Genomic DNA, 17175 nt, shown 5'->3' with positions numbered 1-17175 from the left:
TGCTAGGGATGGTACCCATCATTCAAGAATGAATGGCGAGATTGAACAATTTCACATTAAGAAGTTATGTACTCACCATAACATTCCATGTGAGTTGTTCATCTTGCCTTCATTCTTACATCCCTCCCTCCTTCCCCCTCCTGGCTGATAGCTGACCTAGATGTTGGTCTCATCCTGGTTGCTCAATGTCTTCTTCCTTTCCATAGGGGGATAGCTGATTTATATGGTTATAGTACATGGAGCAAACAAGATCTCAGGTAATTCACAGTGCATCATGGGATAGGGGCTTGGCCTTGAGTTACTGCAAGACCTTGAGCTTTGCATATGGCCGTACTGGAGCCGATGGATCGGCTCCGAACCCATCAGTCAAGAATGAAGGCGAGGTGAACAACTCGCATGGAACGTTATGGTGAGTACATAACTTCATATTTCTTGTTGCTTGAGAGTTACTATTAAAAGTAGGCCTAATACTGTAACCTATACTATTTGTTTGGTTTGACTTGTTCTCCAGTTGGGGAGAGAGGGGATTTATTCCTGTCTTCCTTTTTAAAACTGTAAAAATGTAAGATATAGTGTATTCCCATGTTGCTGTGGGATTCTCCGCCTCAGGCGATCCGAACTTCGGCTGCTATGCAAAAGCTTAGGTCTGGTTGCTGTGAGTGTGTTGGACGTCACCTGCAGGGCCATAAACCAGGGGCTTTAAATGTGATGTCTGCATGCACAGACCTGTGCTGCAGTCAAACGTCAGATCGATCACTTCACTCCATTATCTTCAAGACCTCTAAAGATAAGTCTCCCGTTGGGGAAAACTTTTATTTTTTCTTGAGCTTAGGTTGTTGCTTGATTTCTTAGCCTATGTCTGTTAGAATGCAGGTGCGGATGTCAAATCCCACAAAAGATACCCACAAACTTTGTGTATTCTGTTGAGGCCGGGAACACGACCACAGCACCTGTAGCATCTGCCAGTCACTCGTACCAAAAACTCTCAGTGGTCATCTGGCAGCTGTAAATCTGTACCTCGAAAACCAGAGGTTAAAACGATTAGCTCTACAGATGGATCCGGAGTCAGCCTTCGAGAAGGAGCCATCTAAAAAGAAGGCCAAAGTTTCAAGGCCTACCACTTCTACCCTTCTGTCGGATGCCCCGCCAACCACTAGTTTAGGGATTGAGGGACGTCCGCTGGAACTGGCATCTTCAGTGATTACCCTTGAAGCCGCTTCCGAAGCACCAGTAGGCATATCCTCTGAGGTTATTCTGACATCAGCTACGGCTGAGGTTGAGGGTGAACTAGGCTGTACCAGACTCCCTTCCACTGTCCAGGAATCCAAAACCTCAACCTTGGGCACATCCCTGAAACTAGGCCCTCCATATCAGTAAAATCAACTCCTCTTGAAGAGGAAATCAAAAGAATAAACACTTGTCTCCTTCTTCTGAGGAGCAACCAGACTGGCACTCCTTCTCCCAGTCCTTGCTGCAGGCCTTTATGGTGCTTAGGCCTTCAGCATCCATAACTGCTAAATTGCCTGTCCTCAGCCCCAGGCCAGCCTCAGCTGTCTCCGTCCATCCTACCCACACCCAGGAAGAAGATTCCTGTTCCAATGAGACAGTCACCTACTCCTCTCAAATAGCTTCCCCTTTGGACTATTACTCCCCAGATGAAGACATCCTGGAGGGAGACCCCGCCCCTAAAGGACATTACCTTTGGGGAAATGATCACTAAAATGAGGGAATTTTTCAAGTGGGATGCTGCTCAAATGCCAGATGTCCACAAAAGGTATTTTGAGTTGCAACAGGTGGAATCACCTTCTAAGGCTCCAGAATCACAACCACTGGCTCCCAAGAGACCTGACCACTTTTATAAGGTCCCTGATGAGCACAATTTCCTTATAAACTCCCCCCTTGCCAGATCCTGCAATTATTGCATTGTCCCCTGACAAACAGTCCAGTCTTGTACCTTCTTCCTCCCTCTTACCATCAGACAAGGACAGTAAGGTCATGGACAGACTGGGGAAAAAGATATATACCGCTTCCACATTAGTCTCCATGGCAATCAATTACCAGACCCACATGGTCAAATATGCCCTAGATTTGGTTTCACAGGCTTCCTCTTTATTGTCTTCCTTGCCTGACTCCCGAACAAGTTTCAGGTAGCATCTAAGCTGTCCCTGGCATCTCGGGTCGCCAGACACTCTATAAAGTGCAGCTATGATGCAGCTGAGGCTTCCGCAAGAGCTACACATCTGGACTCCCACTGTGCGGTCTGCAAAGGGATCCACCATAAGGCCCTGGTGGATAGGAAGAGCCAAGCTTATCTTTAAGGGCTTGCTCCCATCTTCTTCCTTGGGCATCCCTTCCACTTTGATGGCTTAACCCCCTCCAGAAAGTCCAGAGAGAGCAGGAAGCGCTCACTCACAAAATCCTCCTTGGAGCCATCCAAGAATGCTCCAAGAGTCTCTGAGCCAATCCCCTCTGACCCTGGGTCCTTTGCTCCTATCTCTTCTCTTCCATCCTTATCATCCATGGCATTGGGCCAAGTGCTACTTTTGTGCCTGTCCCAACATCCGTTTTGGCCCCAAGCTCAGCACTGACTGGACTGCGCAGGAGGTGGTCTACTCACCAAGGAGGTCTCCAAGACCCCCACTTCTGCTTCCTCTGAGTCTTCCCTAAGCATTACTTCCAAGGACATGAGTAGACTGAGGCAGTTTCTTGAGGCCCAGATCCAGATGGGGCTAGTGTCCCCATCCATCCACATCTCAATCCGTGAGGGTTTCCCCGCTCCAACCAGTAGCTCTTTCTCCAACTCGTCCGATGTCAGAGCCCTTGGTTCCGTTGGTCTCCTGTGTCGAAGCCGATTGAGATTCTTTTGTTGCCTTTGTTTCCTCAACACGCTCCTCCTTGGGGTATCGCCCTTTGACAGCTCTGCCCTGACTCCCCCCTTCGGAGCAGGAGGCATCTGCTTCGGTAGCTTTGGCCCTGAGGGGACTGGTTTTGGATGGTCAGAGCCCTTCTGCTTTCAAGGTGGTGGAGAGGGTTCTCTCCCTGAGAGAGCATTCTTTCCCTGGGAGAGCATTGGCGTGCACCTCTTCTGAACCTCCCCACTCCCCATTGTGGTGTGGTACCTAAGGCCTCATGTCTGCCACTTGGGCAGACAGGCCCAGAAAGCCTCCACAATCTCCCTTCTGCGGATCCCCAAAAGTCTACCGACACCACCCCAGAGCATCCCACCGAGGAGGTCCCTCGGAAGAGGTTGTGTAAGAGGAGGCATATGGATTCCCTGGAGGAATCCCTCACCACCAACACCAATTTTGTGGAAGGCGAAGGGTCCCCCAGGTTGCCACTTGAAGTCTCCTTTGGAGACATTCTATAAATCCTGTGTCAGAGAGGTGGCTGGTATGCCCAAAACCCTTCCCTGGAGGAATCTTCTGTGGGAGGCTTTCGGGTCCAGCTCATCTATCATGTGGGTGTCTCCCCCTGCTGACCCCCCTTATCGATCTAGTGTCAACTAGGGCATGGGAGGAGCCAGATACAGTAGAGCTGATCCCCAAGCAGGCAAACAAGATTTTAAGTGCTCTTTTGGACAAGACTTTTTAGAACAAATAGTAGATGCTATGGTTGTGGCAGCTACCAGGAAGACGCTCTCTCAAGCAAGCTCTTCTGTCCACCCTCCTAGCAAAGAATCACAAGCACTGGGCAGATTTGGAAAATGAGTCTATCCCTCTTCCGTGTTTACCTTAAGGGCACTGAACTACCTAGCTCATTTTACGAGGCTATAAACGGATCTGGTGTAGCGACTTTCTAGCTCGTCTCCTGGATCTGTGTCTATGGAGGAACCGAAGACCTTTTCCTCCAGACCGGCCACCCTCCAGTCACTGGATAATGCGTCCATGAGGCTGATATCCCACACTGCAGAGGGTAACTCAAGTGCGGCCGGTTTCAGCATTGCCATAAGGCACCATACCTGTGTGAGGCTGTGTGACTTTGCAGAGCCCTTCAAGCAGTCCTTTATCACTGCCCCCTTTGATGGTTTCACCTTTTTTGGGCCTACAGGGAAACACTCTCCCGCAGTGGAAAGGATGGAAAAGCCCTGTCTGCCATTGGGATCCATTTTTCTACCCCACAAAGGTACTTTTCTAAGAACCAGCATGAGAGTAAAAAGATGTGGTTTTGTAAGTCACAAGGTACTTTTCAGGAGATACAGGGAAAATTTTTCCCCCTCAGGACCAGAGTGGGGAACAACCAGAATGGAAGACCTACCCATGCGGCCATGGTGGTCCAAAAAAACCAAGGGTCACAAGAAACTTTCTTTGATTGAACCTTCCTGTGCTCCTGAATGGTCGCCTGGCTGACTTCCTCTAGAGGCAGTTGGGGGCATTTCTTAGTGTGCGTAGCAGCCTGGGAGGCCATCACAGACTATCACTGAGTGCTAAGGATCGTATCTAGAGGATACTGATTCCTTCTGTAGAAACTCCCAAACAAATTGTCTCCCCAATGTTCTACCCAGTCAAAGGGAGGATTTAGCCTTAAAAACAGAAAAATTACTAAGCAGAAGAGTCATCCAAAAGGTCTCCCCGATCAAGTCAGATTTGGTATTTAGTCCAGGTTCTTTTTAGTCCCTAAAAAAAGAGGGGTCTTACTGCCAATTCTGAACTTGACAACCTTGAACAAGTCAGTGAAGCACACGAAGTTCAGGATAGTCATGATTCCATCCATCTTACCTCTTCTGAAGATGAGCAATTGGATGTGCTCTGTAGACCTGATGGACACGTACTACCACATAAAGATGGTCAGACACTCCAGGGAATATCTACATTTCAGACTAGGAGCCAGTCGCTACAAATTCAGATCACTCCTGTTGGGCCTCACCACAGCCCTCAGGGTGCTCAACGTTTGGCAGTGGTTTGGCCTCATCACAGCCTTCAGGGTGTTCGTTTGGCAGTGGTGGCAGCATACTTCAGCCTGCAAGGTTTCCAGATTTTTCTTTATCTGGACGACTGGCGTCTTACTGTGTCAACCAAGCATCTACTAATCCAGACCAGGGATTACCTTCTATATCTGGCCCCTCTTCTAAGAATCACAGTCATTATTCAGAAATCTCAGTTGCAACCAGTTCAGGTTATAGATTTTATTGGAGTGCATCTGGACACAAGGGTATCACAAGCCTTTCTAATTAGAGAGAGAATTAAGAATTTAAGACTTCAGGTCAGATTCTGGTTGTCCCAATTCCTCTGGTGAGCATTGAGCTCTGTGGTGGCCACTATAACTCCTCTACCTACTTTACACCTACACATGTGGATCCTGCACTGGACATTAGCGGTCTAATGGTATCTTCACAAGAATCACTTGCGTTTCCCCCATCAAACCCCCGAGTATGCAAGGATTCACTGCTTTGGTGGCTTCACTCCACAGATTTCTCAAGGACGGCCATGGTGACCACAGACTCCTTCCAAATGGGGTGGAGGGGTATTATCTGGGTCGGGCGGTTCAAGGCATGTGGATGCCATAGGAGACCATCTTGCATATCAACATACTGCAGATGAGGACAGTTCTAGCGTTGCAAGATCTTCACAGCCTTCTACCTCCAGGGACTATTGCTATACAGACGGACAGTATGTGGTGTGGTACATCAAATGGGGGAACTAGGTCCTACCCCATATATCGGGAAGCAATGATGGTGTGGCAGTGGGTGATTTCTACCAACCATTTTCTGATAGCAATGCATATTCTGGGACAGTCCAACATGTTAGAGGACAGGCTCAGCTGAGTGTCATTAATGTCTCACAAGTGGTCTTTACATCCATTCATGCCAAAACTGATCTTACGGAAATGGGGTCAAACTTGCAATCTGTTGGTGTCCCCTCTCAACAAGTGCAGCAGGCACTTTGCCTTGATTCCCCCCTCAGTGACAGTCACCAGAGATGCTGTAGTCCCGTGTTTGGCCTTCCGGTCTTCTGTACACCCTCCCTCATCTGCCATTAATTCCCAAGTTTTTACAGAAGGCTGTCAGTTTGAAGAGCAAGGTAATCCTCGTTGCCCCCTTCTGGCCCTGACAAACCTGGTTCTCCTTTCTTTGATCTCATCTGATATGCCTGCCATTGTGCTTGAAGCTGATTCTGGACCTTCTTTCGCACCCGTCAAGACATACCCACACAGACCTTTAGGGTTTGAAGCTATAACCCCATGGTTTCTCTACTTTCGATGATGGCAAGATGTCCCAGGCTTTCTTCCCCTGTCCAAAGGATTCTGATCTCATCCCTTAGCGACCCATAGGATTTATAAAAGTAAATGGAAAAGGTTTTCCAGTGGAGTGCAGTAGAAGGAGGTAGACCTCATTACAGCTCCTATTGTGATCGTTTTGGATTTTTTGGCATCCCTCTTCCATGATGGCACTAGCTATTCTACCATCAGGGTCCAGCACTCAACTATTTCCAATTTTCATTTAGGCCTAGACTCTTCCCCCTGGCATCAACACTTGTAAAGCCTTCCTTAGCGGTACCTATTTGCTTTGTCCACCAAAGACCCTATCCCTTCATGAGACCTGAATGTGGTTCTGCAAGCATTGGATGTTCTTCGTGTTTCACTGTTGCAGTCATCACATTTGGGTTATCTGCTTGCAGTAGCCCTCAGTCGACCTGATTAACAAAGCCTTGGGTCTTACATCGGTTGCTGTCTTTTCTACCGTCACGTCAGGTTGTAAGGGGTATAAAACGTGCAGCCAGCATCATTACATCAGTCTTTCTTGCAGTGCAGTGCCCGAAGCAGAAGCAGTTCGCAAGTGGCGGTTGGAAGACTCCTGAAATTTTCATTTCCGAGTTTCTGAATGAAGTCTTCACCTAAAAGCAAAGTACCCCATTGTGGAAACTTTTTCTTGCTCTAATCCGATGTCAGTAAAAGTAAATAATTGCATTTCTTGTGGAAAGCAAATACCTCATAAAGATTTTTTTTCGTACTGTATTCCTTGCCTAGGCCCTGACCACGACGTACCTCACTGTCGGTTTTGTGCCTTATTTAAACCATGAACTATCCCTCATCAGTATATTTTCGCTTCTAAATATTTTGGTGCTCTGTTTAATTATCCCAATATGTCTTCGGTAAGCCATCCGACTACCGACATTCCGAAAAAAATGCAAAGATAACAGGCTGCCTAGGCGCCAGTACTCAGTGAGGCACTTTCGCAGCCCCTTCAGACTCGCAGGCCTCTACTGAGACCCATTTGGAGTCCGGTATGCTGCAAAATGCCTCAAATGTGGAACCTGTGGATGTCTCTAGTTTGGACTGGTCCGGAGCCGCTGTGCAGGCACCAGCTGCTAAGGGTGTATTCAGGCCTATTGACTTGCATATTAAACCAGTGCCATCTTCTTCAAGGCCTAAAACTCGAACCATGCCTAGAAAATTGATGCCCAGACCGCATGGTCAGGCCTGTATGCTAAAAAAAACAAATGTTAAGAATGGCTAAAGACCTTATTACTTTAATCAGGGGAAGCCAACCATCCCCCTCTAAGAGACCTAGGACTGAGTTTGCTCATGATACTTCTGACCAGGATTCTGAAATTTCTGTTTCCTCTGATGACCAGGATTTACCGTTATCTACCTATGAGGATTCTGATGCTGAGGACTCTATTCTCTCTGCCCCCCCCCCCCCGAGGATTTTTCTTTTGGTGAAACCTTGCATACTCTCAGGGAGCATTTTCATTGGGAAAGTCAGGATGTCTCTGATTCTTAAAAGAGGCTTAGAGATTTTTTATTCCTGCCCCAGCACAGGCCTTTAGCTATATCTCCTGTACTGGACATTGTTGATGATGTCTTTTCGGAATCTGGCATGGCCCCTGACTCTTTATATCCTGCTCCCAAAAAAATGGATATTACAGGGTTCCTGACTCTCACAAGTTCCTTTTCAAAAATCCTACTGCAGATCCTGAAATCATTTCACAGGGACCCAAGGGTATTAAAGCTACTACTGCCAAATATCATATCCCCGCTGATAGAGACTCCAGGGTGCTGGATAGCTGGGGTAAGAAGGTATACACTTCTGTCCATTAGGGCCTTGAATTGCCATTTTCATATGTTAAAGTATCAGCAGCATATTATTGGATTGCTTAAACAGAAAGTGATGTTGATTCCTGATTGCACTGAAAATAAGGATTTACAGTATTTAATGCATTCTGCTGAACAAGTTGTTAAACATACGTTGCAATGTGGTTTTGATTTGCTAGAGGCATCTTGTAGGGCTGCTGTAACTGGGTCTGTACTTAGTAAGCATGCTTGGCTTAAGGAGCAATCCTTGCCAGATCATGTTAAAGCGAAATTAGTGGATGCTCCCTTAAATCAGGACCGCCTGTTTAGCAACAAGGCAGAAGTAGTTCTTAAAAAGATGGAGGAAAAAGCTAAATGTATGCAAACTGTTAAAGATTTCTTACAAGTACAACCTCCAAGATTTAGTAGGCATTGGCCTTCTAAGAACTGGTCCTTTCCTGCCTCTTCCAGACTTCTCAGTCCAAACCCAGATCCAGCAGAACACCCAGGCTTCAGTCCCAGGGGACGCACAGGACTAAGCAGTGGGGGGCCTCCACTTCTAAATCTGGGAGTAATAAAACTCACCCCTATGGTAAACTGTCTCAATGACTTTTCTAAAACTTCCAAGCACTTCTCAACTGACTGCCCCTTTGGGGGGAAAGATTTCACTTCATGCAAAGAATTGGGGACTCATTACCCAGGACAAATGGGGTTTAAATATAGTGTCCCAAGGATACAGATTTCACTTCCACACGTTACCAACTCCAAGCGGTTGGCCGGATCTACCTCCAAATCAGTGGGCAGAGGCCCAAAAGCAAGTACTCTCTCTCTCTTAAGCATAGGGGCTATTCCATTGGTACCAGAAGAAGAAGAGAGACAAGGTTTCTACTCTGGATTTTTCCTGGTACCCAGAAAAGACAATTCATGTCATCCTATCCTGGACCTGTCTACTCTAAACACCTTTTTGGTGATTCCAAAGTTCAAGATGCTGACTCTTCACCAGTTGCTTGCTATGCTAGGTAAAGATGCCTGGTTGGCAACACTAGATTTAAAGGAAGCATACCTGCACAATCCCAATCAGGGAATCTTGCAGAAGATACCTACCCTTCAAAGCAGGCTAGCTCCAGTCGTTGCAGGCAAATAAATATTCAAGTATACCCATACCTGGACGATTGTCTTATTCAGGCGGATAAAAAGGACATACTTTTGAATCATCTGGCTTTTGTTCAAAGGGTGCTAACTTGTGTGGGGTACACCATAAACGGCTTTTGTTCAAAGGGTGCTAACTTGTGTGGGGTACACCATAAACGAAAAGAAATCACACTTGATACCCTGTCAAATTATATTCCTGGGAGCAAGCTTGAATACATCTTCCCAGATGGCTTTCCTCATGCCAGAGAAACAAATTCACTTGACAACCTACTTCATGTGGCCACACAAAAACCCTGCTATCTGCAAGGCAAATACTACAAGCCTTGGGGTTCATGGCCTCCTGCATTCTTCTAATTTAATATGCAAGACTGCATATGAGGAAACTACAATGGTATCTAAAAAAAAGCCTATGGTGTCAACATTTTCAGGATCTAGAAGCAATGATTCCTATCATACCTTGCCTACGCCTAGAGTTCCTTTGGTGGGCAGAGGCCTGCCAGCAAAACAAGGGACTACCATTCACACTACCCCATGCCACCCAAACCCTAACAGACACATCAGACTATGTATGGGGGGAGGGCGCACCTGGCAGGGAAGTACACTCAGAGCAAATGGAACCCAAGTCAAATGCACCTGCACATCAATCAAAAAGAAATGTTTGCTATACAGAATGCTCTGACAGCCTTCAAGGACCACATTATTCCAGGAAAATTAATGGTAAAGACGGGCAACACCACTGTTATGTGGTACATAAACAAGCAGGGGGATACACATTCTTACCCCCTCTGCAGACTAGCCATGGCATTGTGGAGCACAGCCTTCAGCTGCCAAGTGCATCTACAGGCTCAATTCCTGCCAGGAAAACTAAATACACTGTCATACGGACTAAGCAGTAACCTCATGGACCCACACAAGTGGAAACTGGAACCAAGGATTTTCAACATGTTGACAAGCAAATGGGGGAGCCCAGATATAGACCTGTTTGCCTGCTCCCAGAACTATCAATTGGAAAAAGTTTGCACAAGGACTCCCCACAGACGAGCTTGGAAAGTGGATGCTCCGTCCTTCAGCTGGAAAAACCTATCAGTTTATGCCTTTCCTCCTCTGCCTCTGCTCTCCAAAGTACTACTAAAGATCTAACAAGACAAACCAAGGACAATTTTGACTGCATGAGACTGGCCACGCCAACACTAGTACACCCATCCTGTGCAGTGTGTAATTGCTGGCCCCATGGCACCTGCCTCTGGCTCTTACCCTGCTGTCTCAGCAGGAGAACCAGATTCTGCACTCTCTGCTTCAAACACTGAACCTAGCAGCCTGGCTAATTACCTAATCTCTCCTTTACCATCCCTCAGCAAACCAGTGATGGATATCATTTTAGAGGTTTGGAGGCCTAGTACTAGAAAATCTTATGCTGAAAAATGGAAAAGATTCTGTGCCTGGAACCAATCTCAAGGGATGAGCACAGCAGTGCCCAATTTACCTCAGATTTTACAATACTTAACTGAGATGCTTCACAAGGGCCTATTTCCATAATAAAAATTCACGCCTCAGCCATTTCAACTCATTATATCACAGAACCTCCCCTAGTCTCTCATCCACTGCTCGAGCAGTTCCTCAGAGGGGCCAACAATTTAAGACCACCCAGGAGAGCTCCAACTCCAGCCTGCGACCTTAACTTTGTATTGGAAAAACTCACCCTTCATCCTTTCGAGCCAGCCGTTATTGCATATTGAAAATTCCTTTCTTGGAAAACAGCTTTCCTTTTAGCAATCACTTCAGCAAGAAAGGTATCTGAATTACAGGCCCTTGTGGCAGTGGAGTCTTTCATCATCTTTCATGTGGACAGGGTGTCCCTCAGGACCAATTCCTCTTTCATGCCAAAGGTGGTATCCAGTGTGGCCTTTAATCAGTCCATTCATTTACCAACCTTCTTTCCTAATCCACAGAACAAAGGAGGACCGATACTGCACTCCTTAGATGTGCACAGACAACTTAGATTCTACTTGGACAGGACCAGACCTCAAAGGAAATCTGAACAACTGCTGGTGGCATTTGCTGCAGGGACAGAAGGGAAGGCTATTTCAAAGCAAACCATTTCCAAATGGATAGGCCATTGCATTCATTTCTGCTATAAGCTCCATGGAAAGCCTATCCCACAGGGGATCAGACCCCACTCAACCAGGGCTGCATCTACCTCTACAGCCTTTCTCAGAGGCGTACCGATCAGGGACGTCCTAGAAGCTGCTATCTGGAGTTCTGTCCATTCTTTCACCAAGCATTATCATTTGCCTGTTTTCTCTAAATCCAGAGCTGGCTTTGCCACTGCAATATTGCAGGGCCTTATAGCTGGTCCTAATGCTATCTAAATTCCTCCGCCCATCCTTAGCTTTCAGAATCTACCCAAATGTGATGACTGCAACAGTGAAACACAAAGAACATAGCACAGTTGTGTACACTTACCATAAATGTAGATGTTCGAGTGTATTCACTGTTGCAGTCCTGGTTACCCTCCCTCCGGCCCCCTGACTTCTTTTGGCTATACCTCTTCTCTCCTTTACAATACTTAAAATGCTTTTTGGTGTATTTGCTTTTTTGTTGGAGGTATAACCTTGTATATTTATAGATTTGATTGCTTCCCATTAGGGGGGCACCTGATATCTGGGCCAAGAAAAACTGATATAATGATGTCGGCTGCATTATACCCCTTACGACCTGACATCATGGAAGAGGAGACAGCAACCGACGTAGGACACAAGAATTTGTTAATCAGGCTGTCTGAGGGCTACTGATAACCCAAATGTGATGACTGCAACAGTGAATACACTCAAACATCTACATTTATGATAAGTGTACACAACTGTGCTTTCATCCTCCTTTTGAGCCAGCAGCTACAGTTGACTTAAAATTTCTGCCTTGGGAAGACCCTTTCTCTAGTGGCTGTCACTTCAGCAAAAAATGTCCAAACTTCAAGCTCTTTTCTCTAAATTCCCATACTTAATTTTTACAAAGACAGAGTAACTTAACGTACTAATCCATCCTTTTTGTTCTAGGTAGCCATGGAGGGGAACATTGATCAGTTTGTTAATCTTCATGTCTTTTTCCCTAATTATCAGAATAAGAGAGTACACCCTTCATCTGCTGGACTTAATTACATTTCTGCTTAGACAGAACCAAATCTTTCAGGAAGTCTGAGCAGTTGTTTGTATCCTTCGCTGATGGAGAGAGGAAAATCCATTACAAAGGTTAGTCTGTCTACATGGTTCAGAGACTCTTTCCTTTATATATTCAACCAGAAACATACCCTTGCCAGGTCCTGTTAAACCTCATTCTGCAATTTCTGTGGTGACTTCTCAAGCCGTCTGGCCCAGGGTTTCAATTGAAGATATTTGTGCTGCAACTACCTGGCACATCTTTATACGTTTGTCTCGCATTATAAATTGCATATTGTATCCAAAAGCAGAAGTGCCTTTGGCTGTGCCATACTCCGGAATATCCTTCCATGAGCGCCACCTTGGGTTTTTCAGTAGCTGGGGACTCTGTCCCACAGGTTAATGGAAATGAAGATGACAACTTCAGATAAAGAAGTTATGTCTTACTATAACATTCCATCTGTGGTGTCCATCTTCATTTTCATTAATCATCCCTCCCTCCTTCCCCCTTCCAGTCTTTGGGAGACCTGATAGTGATTTCAGAGGGACCTCTGTTTCTTTGGGTTGAGCTGTTGATCTTTTCTCTAAGGGTCTTGGATGGTTGGTCTTTATATAAGATAACATTTTTTGGTTTCTATACTTGAGGCAAACTCCATCTGAGGTAATGTGGGGGAGTGGGGCAGTATGGGTAAGAAGGGAGGAGCTCATGTCTGGAATCTCAGGCTTGGAGAGCAGCCGGTTGGTTCCAAGAGTCGGAACAGAGAACCACATGTTAATGAAGATGGACAACACAGATGGAACTTTATGGTAGGACAGAACTTATGTTGTACTGGCCTACACCTACTCTTTTTTTTGTTGAAAACACACAATCTGTTGTAAATTGAAGAGACAGCATTTTGCTTTCATTTGATACAGGCTGATTATTTTTTTTAACCTCTTGAAATAGTCTCTCTGAAAATGTGGGTGCAGTATTAATTGTACCCCTCCCTATGAAGTTGGTTTCTGAACACAGCAGTTAGTTTTAGTAACAATATCTGAATAGGCATAGTGCATGGCAAGGCAAGTATTAAACCCTGGGAACCAATATTCTGCACGGACTGCCTTTTGTCTTGCTGTTTTTTTCACCCTTTTCAACTTGACTAGGCTGGCTGGGATTAACCTGCTGTACATACTGTAGTAATTAACATGACAAATGCTGACATCATGGTGAAATCCAAATATTTCTCTCTAATATTTGTGCTTTCCCTTTGAAAGAGACAGTGCTCCTACATAATCTGCACATGGTTCCTCTGATACTGGAACTTTTTTTTTTTGCAGGTTGGATTTGTCTGTAAACACACTATGTATGTATGTCTTCTGTATTCTTGCAGAAGTTTTTCAAATGTGGAAGCTAATATTTGTGTTTTATTGTTGGCCATAGCTTTTCTGTTCCAGAATATGACTATTTTAGCATTTGCTTAACTAGAGGAGCTATTACTTATGGCAACTGTTGATCTGTCTTCATCTCAGACATAAATCTGTATTTCTGGACCCAGTGATAGTTTACACTTACTAAGTTCATCTGCTTGCCCTGTAGACTTCAGTGAAAACATTAGGTCTTCAGCGTTACCGGTTTTCTGTGTATATCAACTTTTCTGATCCTTTTTTCTGTGTGCGCGATGTAAAGGTATTCCTGTTTTAGCTGCTTGCTGCAGCAGCTGCATTTCACTGATAATGAGGTTTGTTTGCCAAAGTCTAGTGTGCTTTAACCTTGGACACACCCCTTATGAAAGGGTGCTGTTGTCCCAACTTAAAAATCTGTGTGTGTTTTTGTATGCTATAGTGGCTTATTTCTGCCATCCACAAAACTTCTCTATTTTAAACTGTTAAATGTACGGTAAGAGCTGTCACTGCATGCCATCGGTGATGATGTTCACTCTTCCCATCTTCTTCCTTTGTCATTTGTAATAACATAAGTACACCACTTCCAACTCTGCTGTGTAATCAGGTAACTTTGTACAACTGTTTTGTATTCCAGTCAACATACGCTGCAAACCCTCTTTTGCAGTTTCCCTCATCCCAATATCTAGCTCCATCTACATAAATACATTTGCATTTTTGATCAGATTCTCCACAAAATGGAGACTGTAGGGCTTGCTGAATTTCATCCTGACATCTATGAGATTTCCATTACAGAGCAAGTGCTGCGATAGATAATACTGATTCACTGTCATATTTCTGTGTTTAAAGTCATTGAGCCATTTAGCAAATCTTTTCTGGCTAATCACTTTGTGATCTGTAGAGTACGAAAAAGTCTTAATAGTATGATGTATCTGCACTATTAATGGAGTAAACTGTATAGTGTAAGCTGACTGCTTAAGTCCAAAGTATATGGCTAACCATGCTTGGATACAAGGATGGAACCCTTTCTCTACTGGTGTTGACATGCTAGTGAAAAAAGTGAGTGGTCTTAATTTACTCTGCATTCCCCGTTGTGTACTCAATGGCTGTTTTTACAAAATAACTACAGAGATGCTGTCTTCACTGATATCTGAAGATAGAAAGGATGACATGGTGTAGGCATGATTAACTCAGTAGCTATTGCTAGCATCTGTTTTAAATCATGCACTGCTTTCAGTGCTCTTTGTCCATTGTACATTTGTTCCTGTCACGTCTGCTTCAAGTAGTTTGTACATTGGATCTGCTATGGGAACAGTTTTCTCTGAATTCATGTTTGTAATTCACTACTTCCCAAGAACATCTGTAAGTCATTTACAGTGTTGGGCAGTGGCATCTGTAAGATGCACTGTATTCTTTCTTTGCAGGGAAGTTTAATCTGAAGCCATTTAGTAATGTCTAGAAACTTCACTGATTCTAATAACTGCATTTTTTGCCTGTTCACTTTAAAACCTTTTTGTAAAGCCTGAAAAACTTCATGTAGTATCTGCAAATGTTCTTCTTTAGTCTCTGTCTAAATCAGTATGTCATCTATGTACTGAATAATTTTGTGATCCTTAACTAGTATTAGCACACTTGCTAAGTAAGGCTTGATGGAAAAACACAGGACGTATGAAACACTTGCGGTAACATAGTAATTAAATATTGCTAGTCTTAAAAAGTAAAGACAAATGTATTTTTAGAATCTTCAGATCTGATGTATTTTTTGTCCATTCCTCAAATGATTGGTCTCTGACCTGACCTTGGATCCATCCTCTGCCACTCAGTAGACTTTAGGCTCCATATCTTGAGCTTCTCCCCTTGCCCATAATCTCCTGTGTACTCCTAAGTTACCTCAGATCTCATTTGCCACTTCAGTGATAAGATGTCACCATTAGCTTGAGAAGGTCAAATTAGATAAGTGGAGCTTTTTTCGATACTTCTCTATAATCTTCAATAATTTTCTGTACTAATTTCTTTCTCATAGGATAATTGTATTCTGTTCCTCTCCTATATAAAAAAAGGAAGATTTATATACATAAAGTATTCTGACTGGATTTAATGTTTGGGCCTATAGCCCTTGTATTTGTTATTGGTACCCCTGTGGCTCATATTTCTTACCATTGCTGGTATTTTCTTAACCTGTTTCTTACAGTTGCTGGTATTTTCTTTAGCTTGCTGTCTTTATTAAAATGTCCAAAAAAGTAGCTGTTTAAAAGTATTCTGATTGTAGACACAAAATCCCAGACTCTAACAGCCAGTCTAGATGGATATATTGCACGGGTCCAGTGCTTCCATACTTAATTATTCTAATTAGTAACAGATTGTTATATGAAGGTTTCGGTTACTAGTGGCATTTGTTCTGATGAAGTCTCTTACAGCTTGAGACGAAAGCGCTTAACCTTTTGTATATTTTATGTTAAACAGCTTTACTTGCCTTCGAACTTTGGATTTTTTGGATGCTATTGGAATTTGTATTGGATGTAGCACAGCCATATGGGGTCGGTTACTTGTTCAAGATGGCTTTTTATGTTTTCTGACGGTCTTTGTTGAGCCATCTTTTTGACACACTGCTTTTGCTTTACATGGGTCCAGGGCATGTTAATGTAAATTCTGACATTTATTCCAGATTCAATAACAGGACTTTTATCAAGAGGAAGAATAGATTAATCTTGAAAGGTTTCTTTCCTCCCTCTGCTTCATCTGTCTCTGAAGCCCCATCCTCCTCTCCAAAATCTTCAGGAGAAGCAGCAGATAAAACTAAAAATTCGAGGAAGTGCTACTCTGAACACTGCCCTCTCTAACTTCTTTGGGCTCTGTTCCACCCATGAAAATCTCTAAAATATCAGATCTGTCCACCTTCATGGGCTCAGCTTCAATGAAAACTAAACCAGCAGATCCATCTTCTCGTTCATATCTGACTAGATCCCAGATTCAGTACACCTAGATTGAACCAGTGTCTTTGAGGCTTCATTCTCCCTTCCTTCAGGACACACCTTGAAGAGTTTCCTGTCCACCATCAACTTTGTCTTCCCTCAGGTCATCCAGGAGCAGATGTGAATAGGATGATGAGAACATTTCATAGAACACAGATTCATTTGGGTGTAATAGCTTCATCTCCTATCAAATCTGTGATCTTTTCCAACACACAGCCCCAGACTGTGACTCCTACTCCAGTCCGTCCACTGATTTTGGAGGTTTTGGTCCCAAGACTTCCAAGTATGTCTGTCTCTGATCCAAAGACTTTCCCTTCCTCAACTCCTGCACCTTTTAACCCAGATAGGTCTGACCTTGTCAGATCCAGAAGGGTCTCTGGACTGTAGCGTTGGTGCTGCATCCGGGGGGCTGGGATCAACTTCGATACTCTTGGAGCTTTGACACTAGACTTCTTGGCTTTGACCACTGTTTTGAGGCTGGACCACCCGCTGGGATTGGATATCAGCCT

Source organism: Protopterus annectens, chromosome 4.part1, assembly GCF_019279795.1.
Source record: "Protopterus annectens isolate FY-2018-M chromosome 4.part1, PAN1.0, whole genome shotgun sequence".
NCBI lineage: Eukaryota > Metazoa > Chordata > Ceratodontiformes > Protopteridae > Protopterus > Protopterus annectens.
Note: the sequence above shows the minus strand (reverse complement) of the source record.